This window comes from Mobula birostris, chromosome 27, assembly GCF_030028105.1.
Source record: "Mobula birostris isolate sMobBir1 chromosome 27, sMobBir1.hap1, whole genome shotgun sequence".
NCBI classification, from domain to species: Eukaryota; Metazoa; Chordata; class Chondrichthyes; order Myliobatiformes; family Myliobatidae; genus Mobula; species Mobula birostris.
The window spans coordinates 42,117,950-42,131,137 of NC_092396.1; the positions used below are offsets into that span (position 1 = coordinate 42,117,950).

Sequence of the window (13,188 nt, forward strand, 5' to 3'; positions counted from 1 at the left end):
TTCATATGTGTACAGATGTTTATATCTCAATTACGAGTAATCACATCATAGCATATTAGATTTCAGTAATGTAAAATTATTAGCAACCAGTAGATGTGATCTGGTGTCAGCATTCACTGCAGGAGTTGAAAGCAGCTCTGTGGGACTTAATTAAACTGGGTTACAGATGCCAACATGGTCTGCAAAGACTTTGATGATAATTGATTCACTTTGATCTAATAATTGATTGATTTACATCTCTAATATTTTTGGTGAAAGTATCACTCAACCATGGCATGATCCGACAGCTAATGTAAACAACACTGGGTTGTTGTATGATTTGCGAAGCTAAAACTGACACATAATTACATTTGGACATTTTTGTTCTTGTTGGTAACAATTATTTTGCTCTCTTTTACACTTGTGTACTGAAAATGACATTAAACAATCTTGAATCTTACTCAGACGTTGTCATATATCAGCTGTTGAATTTGTGTCGGCAACCTCTCTGAGATCATAACTCAATGCTGTCGCTGGCGTACAGTGATAATTTTTTTTCAGAAATCTGCAAACATTGTTTTGTTTACAGGAAGATTTCTGAAGCAGGGGGAGCTGGGCATCCTCTGGAAGGTGACATCCCTTTCCTAATTGCCCTCCACTTTTAATGCAGATTCTTTGACAGAATGGTGGCATTCTCCTCACGAGCAAGCTGCATCAGATTTACAGCTATGAGTTCATTAGCAAACTCTCCTTTAGATACTAGACTTCAGATCATGGAATTATCAGGCCAGAGCCAAAGAGCATGAGGTCACATTTTACATACAGACGTGGGCGAATTATAACCTCACCAACAGACATACTGGGGTAGAAGATGAATCTAATCAGCTGCTGAGTGGTGATAAGGCTAACTACCTAACAGCTATAGTGAGTGTCTTAATTGGTGTCTACTTCCCATTTGCACAGTGAATCTGCAAGAATTCCAGATTCTTTGACAAGGTGCCGCGCATGAGGCTGCTTAACAATATCAAGCATTGCATTACAGGAAAAATACTAGCATGTGGGTAGAAGATTGGCTGACTGGCAGGAGGCAAGGAGTGGGAATAAAGGGGGTCTTTTCTAGTTACTAGTGGTGTTCCACAGGTGTCAGTTGGGACCACTTCTTTTCGTGATATATGTCAATGATTTGGATGATGGAATTAATGGCTTTGTGGCCAGGTTTGCAGATTATACAAAGACAGGTTGTGTTGAGAAAGCAGTGAGTCAGAAGGACAGACAGATTGGGAGAAAGGACAAAAAAGAGGCAGGTGGAATATAATGTAGGGAAATATATGGTCATACACGAGGAAATCTGCAGATGCTGGAATTTCAAGCAACACACATAAAAGTTGCTGGTGAACGCAGCAGGCCAGGCAGCATCTCTAGGAAGAGGTACAGTCGACGTTTCAGGCCGAGACCTTTCGTCACGACTAACTGAAAGAAGAGATAGTAAGGGATTTGAAAGTGGGAGGGGGAGGGGGAGCTCTGAAATGATAGGAGAAGATGGTGGGGGCGGGGGGGCGGAATGGAGCCAAGAGCTGGACAGTTGATTGGCAAAAGGGATATGATATGACCCGACGTAGGCTGGGAGACCATTTTGCTGAACACCTACACTCTGTCCACCAGAGAAAGCAGGATCTCCCAGTGGCCACACATTTTAATTCCACGTCCCATTCCTATTCTGATATGTCTATCCACGGCCTCCTCGACTGTAAAGGTGAAGCCACACTCAGGTTGGAGGAACAACACCTTATATTCCGTCTGGGTAGCCTCCAACCTGATGGCATGAACTTTGACTTCTCTAACTTCCGCTAATGCCCCACCTCCCCCAATACCTCATCCGTTATTTATTTATATACACACATTCTTTTTCTCTCTCTCCTTTTTCTCCCTCTGTCCCTCTCACTATACCCCATGCCCGTCTTCTGGGTTTTTTCCCTCCCTCCCCCTTTTCCTTCTCCCTGGGCCTCCTGTCCCATGATCCTCTCATATCCCTTTTGCCAATCAATTGTCCAGCTCTTGGCTCCATCCCTCCCCCTCCTGTCTTCTCCTATCATTTTGGATCTCCTCCTCCCCCTCCCACTTTCAAATCTCTTACTAGCTCTTCTTTCAGATAGTTCTGATGAAGGGTCTCAGCCTGAAAGGTCGACTGTACCTCTTCCTAGAGATGCTGCCTGACCTGCTGTGTTCACCAGCAACTTTTAAATATATGGTCATGCCCATCTACCTATCTTTGCATCATCTGCAAACTTTAGTAGAAGGAATAAAGGCACAGACTATTTTCGGGACAAGAAGAAAATACAAAATTCAGAGGTGAAAAGGCACTTGGAAGCCTTGTGCAGAATCCCTAAAAGTTAACTTGCAGGTGAAGTCTGTGGTAAGGAAAATACAATATTAGCATTCATTTTGAGAGGACTAGAGTGTAAAAGCAAGGATTTAATACTGAGGCTTTATTAGGTATTGGTCAGTATTGTGAGCTGTTTCCAGCCCGTTATTTAAGAAAACATGTGCTGGCATTGGAGAGGATCCAGAAGAGGTTCATGAGATCATCTCAGAGTGAAAGGGTTAGCATATTAGGAGCATTTTATGGCACTGGGACTGTACTCGGGGGAGTTTAGAAGAATGAGGGAGCAACCTCATTGAAACCTACATATTGAAAGACCTACATAAAGTGGATGTGGAGACGATGTTTCCTATAGTGGGGAAATTCTCGGACCAGAGGACACTCAGAATAGAGAGACATCCATTTAGAACAGAGATGAGGAGGAATTTTTTTAACCAGAGTGTGGTGAATCTGTGAATTTCAATGCGACAGGTGGCTGTGGAGGCCAAGTCATTTGGATACATTTAAAGTGGCATTTGACAGGTTCCTGATTACTCAGGGAGTCAACGCTTACAGGAGAATGGGGCTGAGGGGGATAATAAAACTCTCGATGGGCTGAATGGCCTAATTCTGTTCCTATGTCGTATGATTTATGGTCTTATGGAATTCAGCATGGTTCATGAGTCAAGGTTATGTGCATGATTGGCAATGATATCCCGATAAAATTCTACCACACAGCACCAGTTAATCTTACACTCACTGATACATTTTTGCACCTCACAACCTTAGCGTTATTCAGAGCAATTTACACTCATTTAAGTCTTTAACAACGTGTTGCCACTGTTGTTGTGTGCCTGAAATTCTACAGCCTGCTTTCTCATCGTCAGTTTCCAGAAACAAGGGCATGAGGAGCAGGCAGTTACAATAGCTGCGGAAGATGCAATGTTGCTTCCTCTTGTAGTTGGCAGGTTAATGCAATTCAGACAGAATTTCCAGTAATGATGTGAGAAACAAATTTCTGCAGATGTAGCCTGGTGAGCATTCTGACTGACTATATCACAGCCCACACAGAGCTGAGGATCCAATGAGCAGGACTGAAAGAGGCTTCAGAGCATTGAAGACTCACAGGCACAAGCCTGTCCTCTGTCAAGGACATCTTCAAAGAGCTATTCCTCAAGAAAGTGGCATCAATCATTGAGGTCCCTCACTATTCGGAACCCGCCAGCCCTCTTCTGATTACTACAATCAGGGAGAAGGCACAGAAGCTTGAAGATGTACACTTAACATATAGGTTCTTCCCCTCCACCATCAGCTTTTGGAACAGTCTGTGGGCCCATGGACACTACCTCACTATTCCTCTTTACACAACTAATTTACAGCACTTTTTGTTATAATTGCACTTCTATGGCTGCAAAAACAACATATTTCATAATACAGTGAAACCCCGATTTTACGTGCCCGGATTTGACGCGAATTCGGATATAACGCGATGAGTCATTGGACTCCATGTCCATGTCAATCCATACTCCTCCTTCTCCAGCCTTGAATCCCTTTTGCTAATTAACTTACCAGCTCTTGGCTCCATCCCTCCCCCTCCTGCCTTCTCCTATCATTTCTGGTCTCCCCCTCCCCCTCCCACTTTCAAATCTCTTACTATCTCCTTTTTCCATTAGTCCTGATGAAGGGTCTCGACCAGATGCTGCCTGGCCTGCTGCACTCCACCAGCATTTTGTGTGAGTCATTGCACCTTTTTTTTTGCTCAGAATGGAACAAACTGCAAGAAAAAGAAAATCATTTTCTGTGAAAGATAAGCTTCACGCACTTGACGCGATGAAGACTGAAAGTCAAACTCAAGTTGCACAAGACCTCGGGATACCGGAATCAACACTTCGTGGCTGGAAATCTCACGCGTGTCGCTTTGCAAAGTTGAAGAAGAAGCAAGACTGAAGCCAAACGCCTGAGGACGGCTTCACAGAGGAAGATGTGCATGAGGCAGACAAGCTGTCTGAATGGAACAAAGATGAGCTACACCAGTGGTACTCTGCCGACGACGAATGCCCAACATACGAGCACCTGACGGACACCGAGGTCGTCCGTAACGTAACTATAGCACCGGCAGAGGCAAGTGTACCGGTTCTCGAGCCACAAGAAGATGATACTGAAGAGCCTCCACCCCCATCCCCAAAAGTGTCTGAAGCCATTGAACACCTCGGGCCTAGCCCCCGTTGGCTGGAGACCCAGGAGGTGGACCACATAAAAAATATCCAACTCAGAAGCATTCTAGATTTCGCTTGCAGCCAGCGACATGCTACGTTCAAGCAAAGAACACTCGATCACTTTTTTAAGAAATAAACTGTAAATGATGATTGCTAATATTCTTGAATGTTTTTATGTGTTGTTTTGTGTATTAAAAGCTTTACTAAAAATTAATTTGTGTTTTAATTTCTACAGTAACAACAACCCTGATTTAGTGCAACCCCTCTTTTTCTCAATGACATTTTATGGACCCAAACGATTGCGCTATAATGGGGTTTCACTGATAAACTCAGTACTAATAAACTCATTTTGATTCTGATCTTGAGCATGAAAAGTCACTTGCCCATTTCTTTCCACAGGCTTCATCTTTCAAAGTTATCTTATGACCTTATGTGGCTCTGTACACCTACTCACACCCATAATCTAACCTGCTGGTGATCCAGTGCCACTTTGCAGCCACACTGAATCAAAGAATACTTGGTCAACCCAGTCGCGACTCTTTAAACCATCACTGTGGCCAGTGGCCTGCAGGAACCAAAGAAAAGATGCCTAGGATATCCTCACCCCACTCACAAACTTTTAATGTACTCTTCTTCAGAATATGTTCCCAATTATGTTCAGTGATTTTTTGACAATGCCTCACTTACTTTTGGTGAGAGTTTATCTTGCATTCCATCTGTAATTATCTCCTAGTCAGGGCTCAGAGCCTGAGTTCAAGATTAGAAGAGGACATTTTATTGGAGATTTATGAAGTGAGTTTCTTGCAGAAAATGGCTGGTGTGATAATGTTCAAGTAGCATTTTGTGAGGAACATGAACAGGTAGGGAATGGAGGGATAGAGACTTTGCGCAGGCTCGTGGAATTCGGTTAAATTAACGTCATCATCAGCACAGACATTATGGGCCAAAGGTCCTGTTCATACGCTGTACTGTTCTATGTTCTGTGTATGCATTACTCAAGGCCCTGAACCTTGAGTATTGGTGTTGGTATATTATGGTCACATTTACCAAGATGAAGTGAAAAGCTTCACTTGTATACTGTTCATACAAATCACTATACAGTAATTAGAGTAAGGAAAACAATAATAATACAGAATAAAGTGTAAAAACTATCAAAATAGTGCAGTGCAGTTAAACAATGAAGTGCAAGGTCATGACAAATTAGATTGTGAGGACATGAGTCCATCTTATTATACAAGAGGTCCGTTTAAGAGTCTAATAGCAGTGGGATAGAAGCTGGCTTTGTGCTTCATAGTACATACTTTCAAGCTTTCGTATCTTCTGTCTGATGGGAGAAGGGAGAAGTGAGAATGTCTGGGGAGGGTTGGGTCTTTGAGTTCTTATACTTCAACTACCCTCTACAGCGCCAAATCTTTGCGATAGTTTATTTAGAAATGCATAGGTTAAAATCATCTAGGTTTTTGAAATAGTTGCTATAGAGCTCCTATACCACTTAGTTATTGCACAGTGACAGAATACCTGCAGCGCTCTGACACAACAAGGTGAGCTGCAACCCCATCTCTCCAGCACACTAGGTTCAATCCAGTCCTGAGGTGCTGTCTGTGTGGAGTCTATGTGTTTCCCCCGGGATCCTCCTGTTTCCTCCCATGTCACGAAGCCACTCACGTTGGTTGCTGAATGTAAACGACCCCCAGTCCAGGTGGGGAAATCATTGTGGTTTTCATGAGTGTGTGAGAGAGAGAGAGAGAGAAGATTGCAAAGCAATGAGTGGGAGAGTGGGAATGGGAGGGGGAGTATTCTGACAGCAGGCAAGGATTTAGTGGCCAAATTACCTCCTTCTATGTAGTTATGGAAGTTTTGTAAAAGGAAATAGTATTCCCTGATGTGTGATGAATTCACCCCTTAATAGGTCTGAGGAGCCTGACTGTGGAAGGGATTTGTACTCATCTGAAGTGCCACAGATTTCCAAACACCATCTATCTCAATTGGATCCTTTCTGTCCTTTCTTTCTCCTTTTGGTTTATACAACTTCATAATGGAGACTGTAGGGAACAGAAAGTCAACCTCGAGCCCTCCTGCAGTCTCTCTGCGATAACTCTGCACTTGAATCAGGGATAAGGTGTTCCAACTGCAGTCATGATCCCAATGGATATTCACCGATGTTGCCAAAGTTTCAGCTCTAAATCTGGTCTGGAATGGCAAGCCAAAAGTCAAAGAAAATAACAATGTTGATAAGGGACTGACAGAGTTTAGAAGAGTTCTGATCGTCATTATTTCTTGACCAAGCTCAACTTTGGTTAGAAACTGAAGAGATTCTGTAGATGATGAAAATCTAGAGCAACACACACAAAGTGCCGCAGGAACTCAGTGAATCACGCAGCGTTTATGGAGGAGAACAAAAGTCGATGTTTCAGGCCGAAGCCCAAAATCGAGTCCTAATGAAGGGTCTCAGCCCAATACATTGACTCTCTTCCCCTCCATAGAAGCTGCCTGACCTGCTGAGTTCCTCCAGAATTTCACGCATGTGGGCTTGAATTTGGTTGTTCTTTTCTTTTTTCTTTCAACCCTGCATTGACTGTTATTTTTTACATGAGTAAATTCAAAAATACTTCACTAGCTGTAAACTCTTTGGGACGTCCTGAGGTCACGCTCCTTCCTGCATTCTCTAGTAATATAGAATCTGAATCAATAACCTTCAACAATACAAGCAGCAAGACTAATGAAAGCAGATCCAAAATGGACCTAACAAAGAGCTTGTTGACTATTAGCCCTGCAGTGATTTTGAAGATCGTGGTTGAGGTCAGTTACTCTGCACTGATACAGGATGAAGGTGCCCTTTGATTCAAGCTGTAATTGCAGTGTTTCAACCATTCCCAGCTTTATAATTTTTGATTCCTTAAATGGTAGAATGTGTATCAGTGTGATTCAATGCATTATTAACACGGTGGTGCCTTGACATTCTTGCACAGTCGCGAAGTGAAGATGCGATGGGACCACAACCAATGTAAAGCATTGTCCCCTCTCCAGTTTGGGACATCAGCCATTGACCAGATGGGTTTTCTACCGGTGGCAGAGGCAGATTTTGCTTGCATATGACAGAGGCTGAAACTGGATTGGCAGTTTTTCTGAGCTGGTACAAAAGTTGAAGGGTGTGGATGTTGTAGGCATTGAATATGATGGGATGGAATCCACTGGGAGCCTGGCTAGCCGCTGGACACGGTGGGTGGTGGAGTGAGGGAGTGCTGTCATTGAAGCTGGTATTCAGCAGCCCAAGGGTTCACTGCGGATCAGGAAGTGGCAGCAGATCAGAGGGAAGGGGGCATGAGGGGCAGGGGTGCAGGCTGAAGGTAGTTTGTGAAGGGGTTTTGGGGTTGTTGAAGGCGAGTGGGTGGATGAACAGGTTGTTTGGACACAGTCAGGTCTAGCAGGTTGTTGTGTTTTTGAAGGCATGCTCTCCCAGGAAAAGCCAGTGTCAGAAATCCTGTGACAATATGATCCAAGTACCCCTTATCCAAAGATGAATGAAACCATAGGGCATATACTTGGGTAAGAGGGTAGAGACTGGGAAGGAACCTGGAGGCACATTTCTCAACCAGAGAGAGGAGAGCACCTGGAAGGCGCTGCCTGACAGAGCAGTTACTGCAGAGCTGCTGACAGCATTTCAGTGTTCAGGCAAGCACTTAAATTGTTTCAGAAGAGAAGGCTATGAGCGGAGGGTTGGTAGATGGAATTAATACAGGTCGGAGCCTGCTGGATGGCACAGACCTGGTCGGCTGAATGGCCTGCTCCCAGGCTGTATGACATCATGACTACTTTTCCTTCCCAAAGTGCATTACTGAACCCGATGGATTTTTGGTGCCAATCCAGTGGTTTGAAGGTCACCATACCTTTCAATTTCCCAGCTGCCATGGCGGGATTTGAACTCCTGTGCAGAACTCTGGATGCTGGTCCAATAGCTTAACCACAATGTTACACTGCCCAATGGCTGGGGTGGCAGGAAACGTGCTGGGAATGCTTAGCACGGGCCTCCCATTCTCCAACACATTGCTTGTTTGGTGCCACACACTACTCATTATAGTCATAGTCATACTTTATTGATCCTGGGGGAAAGTGGTTTTCGTTACAGTTGCACCATAAATAATAATTAGTAATAGAACCATAGATAGTTAAATAGTAATATGTAAGTTATGCCAGGAAATAAGTCCAGGATCAGCCTATTGGCTCAGGGTGTCTGACCCTCCAAGGGAGGAGTTGTAAAGTTTGATGGCCACAGGCAGGAATGACTTCCTATGATGCTCTGTGTTGCATCTCGGTGGAATGAGCCTCTGGCTGAATGCACTCCTGTGCCCACCCAGTACAATATGTAGTGGATGGGAAACATTGACCAAGATGGCATGCAGCTTGGACAGCATCCTCTTTTCAGACACCACAGTCAGAGAGTCCAGTTCCATCCTCACAACATCACTGGCCTTACGAATGAGTATGTTGATTCTGTTGGTGTCTGCTACCCTCAGCCTGCTGCCCCAGCACACAACAGCAAACATGATAGCACTGGCCACCACAGACTCGTAGAACATCCTCAGCATCGTCCGGCAGATGTTAAAGGACCTCAGTCTCCTCAGGAAATAGAGACGGCTTTGTCCCTTCTTGTAGACAGCCTCAGTGTTCTTTGACCAGTCCAGTTTATTGTCAATTCATATCCCCAGGTATTTGTAATCCTCCACCATGTCCACACTGACCCCCTGGATGGAAACAGGGGTCATCGGTACCTTAGCTCTCCTCAGGTCTACCACCAGCTCCTTAGTCTTTTTCACATTAAGCTGCAGAGAATTCTGCTCACACCATGTGACAAAGTTTCCTACCGTAGCCCTGTATTCAGCCTCATCTCCCTTGCTGATGCATCCAACTATGGCAGAGTCATCAGAAAACTTCTGAAGATGACAAGACTCTGTGCAGTAGTTGAAGTCCGAGGTGTAAATGGTGAAGAGAAAGGGAGACAAGACAGTGCCCTGTGGAGCCCCAGTGCTGCTGATCACTCTGTCGAACACACAATGTTGCAAGCACACATACTGTGGTCTGCCAGTCAGGTAATCAAGAACCCATGACACCAGGGAAGCATCCACCTGCATCGCTGTCAGCTTCTCCCCCAGCAGAGCAGGGCAGATGGTGTTGAACGCACTGGAGAAGTCAAAAATCATGACCCTCACAGTGCTTGCTGGCTTGTCCAGGTGGGCGTAGACACAGTTTAGCAGGTAGATGATGGCATTCTCAACTCCTAGTCGGGGCTGGTAGGCGAACTGGAGGGGATCTAACTGTGGCCTGACCATAGGCCGGAGCAGCTCCAGAACAAGTCTCTCCAGGGTCTTCATGATGTGGGGCACGACGTCTTCCGCACAGGGACGAGGCAGGACGTCTTCCACAGTACAGGAAACCTCCAGAGCCTCAGGCTCATGTTGAAGACATGGCGAAGTACTCCACATAGCTGAGGGGCACAGGCTTTGAGCACCCTGGTACTGACACTATCCGGTCCTGCAGCCTTGCTTGGGTTGAGACATTTCAGCTGTCTTCTCACCTGTTCAGCCGTGAAGCCCACCGTGGTGGTTTCGTGTGGGGAAGGAGTATAGTCATGAGACCAGGGTGGGGGACTGTGAGGAGGGGTAGGAGGGGAGACTGGAATATGTGTTGGTTGGGGGCCGACAACAGATGACTCGTGGGGGATGGGCAGGGGCCACAATGTCAAATCTGTTAAAGAACAGGTTAAATTCATTGGCCCTGTCCACACTGCCTTTAGCTCCTCTGTTGCTAGTTTGCCAGAACCCAGTGATGGACCTCATCCCCCTCCAGACCTCTCTCATGTTGTTCTGCTGGAGTTTCCACTCAAGCTTCCTCCTGTACCTGTCTTTAGCCTCCCTGATCCTGGCTTTCAGGTCCCTCTGTATTGCCTTTAGCTCCTCTCTATTTCCATCTCTAAACGCCCTCTTTTTAGCATCCAGGATGTCCTTAATGTCCTTTGTCACCCATGGCTTATTATTTGAATAACAAAGGACAGTTCTTGTTGGAACATTGCAGTCCACACAGAAGTTAATTTTAACTGTGGCTATTGAAGGCAACTGGGATTAAACTGCAAACGTTGCTCCAGGTTTGAGCTGTCATGAGCAGTTATCATTATGTGAAGCAAACTGCACACAGACAGGCTCATCTGTAAAATATTATAGCTTGCAGGTGACACGAATCTCTCAGAGAAAACGATCAATAATAAAAAAAATCAAAATGGAACATCTGTATGTAATTTCTCTAGAATTTAACTGGTATGTACACATATCAATCTAGGGCATCTGAAAGATGTTCCTCCTGTACTAACACCTTAAAATAAACTAGTCACCTGAGATATCTAGTGCACATCAGGGAGGTTAAAAATCCAATAATTTTCAAGCAGAGCCACATGGTTGACACTTCTCAAAGTTTATTTAACTGTCCAGATGGTCGTCAGAATTAAAATTGCTTTTCTCCATCTGCTTATTGATTTTCCTTCCAGAATGTGACTTCCTTCCTGCATCTTCCTGTCAAAGTAACTGCCTCACATTTGGGGATGCTGAGGTCAGGGGCAAGCATCGGAATGTACAGAAAGCTGGTTGTAAGTAGGAAACAGGAAAGGAGTGATCTAGTTGGTCAGAATGACATAAGAGTTGCACTCCGAGGATGTAGGGTGAACAATGGTCACTCAGTAATAGCTTGCTCAGAGTTATACGTATTTCTTTAGTTTTAATTAGTGCAGGTTGAGTACCCCTTATCTGAAATTCCAAAATCTGAAAATCTCTGAAATTGGATTTTCTTTTTGACCGATGACATGAAGTCACAAATGGAAAATTCCACAAGGCACTGGGAAGGTTCCCTGGCAATGTACAGGTCTCTGCACACCATTCACAGTTCTGAGAAGTGACCCCACATATGTACTGAAAAGACATTACTGGAAAATAGAAAACCATTGCATAAAGTGAAAAATGAAGATCTCAATCGTGTATTCAAAGAGTGGATTTATCAGTGTCGGAGTTTATGTATGCCACTTAACGATATACTGATCCTGAAACAAGCAACGATCTATCACAATGAACTGAAAATTGAAGGTAATTGTGAATATTCACAATTTAAGAAAAAGGCATGGCATTGGATTTTAAAAGCTTTAAGGATAAAGTATCGGCTGATCAAAGAGCATTGAGAAGTTTGTGAAGATTATCACTGATGAAAATCTAACACCAGAACAAGTCTACAATGCTGATTGTTTTTATACCTTACATAAAACCTTAAAAAAAGTAAAATACAAATACAGTATGTTCTACATTCAGTATACTGTAAGCTTTTAATCAAAACACAGTATCGCAGGTGGAAACTGAAAGCCTGTCGTCGTTTGCTGTTGTTCAACAGCTGATTCTGGTATTTTCTTGATGCTGCTACGCTGCCTTTGTTACCTTGTACACAATATATTAATGGTATATAATAATTTTTATTGTTAAGTACATATGTGTGATGAACAAATGTAAGATAACGATTGCTTACCGGTAGCCCATAAATTCAGAGTCGGAAATGATGGCAATCCCAAGCTATCCTCATTATATATATCTGAAAAAATCCAAAATCCGAAACATTTCTGGCCCCAATCTTTAGGAAAGACATCCTTGCCATAGAGCGAGTACAAAGAAGGTTCACCAGATTGATTCCTGGGATGGCAGGACTTTCATATGAAGAAAGACTGGATGAACTGGGCTTGTACTCGTTGGAATTTATAAGATTGAGGGGGGATCTGATTGAAACGTATAAGATCCTAAAGGGATTGGACAGGCTAGATGCAGGAAGATTGTTCCCGATGTTGGGGAAGTCCAGAACGAGGGGTCACAGTTTGAGGATAGAGGGGAAGCCTTTTAGGACTGAGATTAGGAAAAGCTTCTTCACACAGAGAGTGGTGAATCTGTGGAATTCTCTGCCACAGGAAGCAGTTGAGGCCAGTACATTGGCTATATTTAAGAGGGAGTTAGATATGGCCCTTGTGGCTACGGGGGTCAGGGGGTATGGAGAGAAGGCTGGGGCGGGGTTCTGAGTTGGATGATCAGCCATGATCATACTAAATGGCGGTGCAGGCTCGAAGGGTCGAATGGCCTACTCCTGCACCAATTTTCTATGTTTCTATGTTTTCGGACAAGGGGTACTCAATCTGTATTTCTCTTACTCTTCAAAGAGGCTCATCAAGTATGACTTTCCTTTCAGAGATCAATGGTGATTATCCATCGTTACATTTTCATTATCTAGATATTTCCCCCAATAAATAATCTTTCCTACTGCCAAATATTCATTGTCCTATATGGAGACTCAAGAACCACGTCACAGTCCAAATGCAGGGTCCCTATTCGAAATGCCAACAATTCCTTTTGCCCACAGATGCTGCTAGTGAGCTATACTTCCTTTAACCAGGTTCTGCAAATAGAGGAATTTCAGTTGCTGTCAGCATATCAGGCAAGGCAGCAGTTATATTTCATTAGAAGTTTGAGGAGATTTGGTTTGACACCTGAATCACTCGTAACCTCTACAGATGTACCGTGGAGAGCATTCTGACAGGCTGCATCACCCTCTGATGTAGTGGAG

The 13,188-nt window shown here is 44.1% G+C and overlaps 1 protein-coding gene across 1 annotated transcript in view; it reads right to left on the bottom strand.

Moving 5' to 3' along the window:
• The window catches only part of epha8 (eph receptor A8), a 527,259-nt gene that overhangs the window by 272,217 nt on the left and 241,854 nt on the right, over nucleotides 1-13,188 (bottom strand). The window lies entirely within an intron of this gene.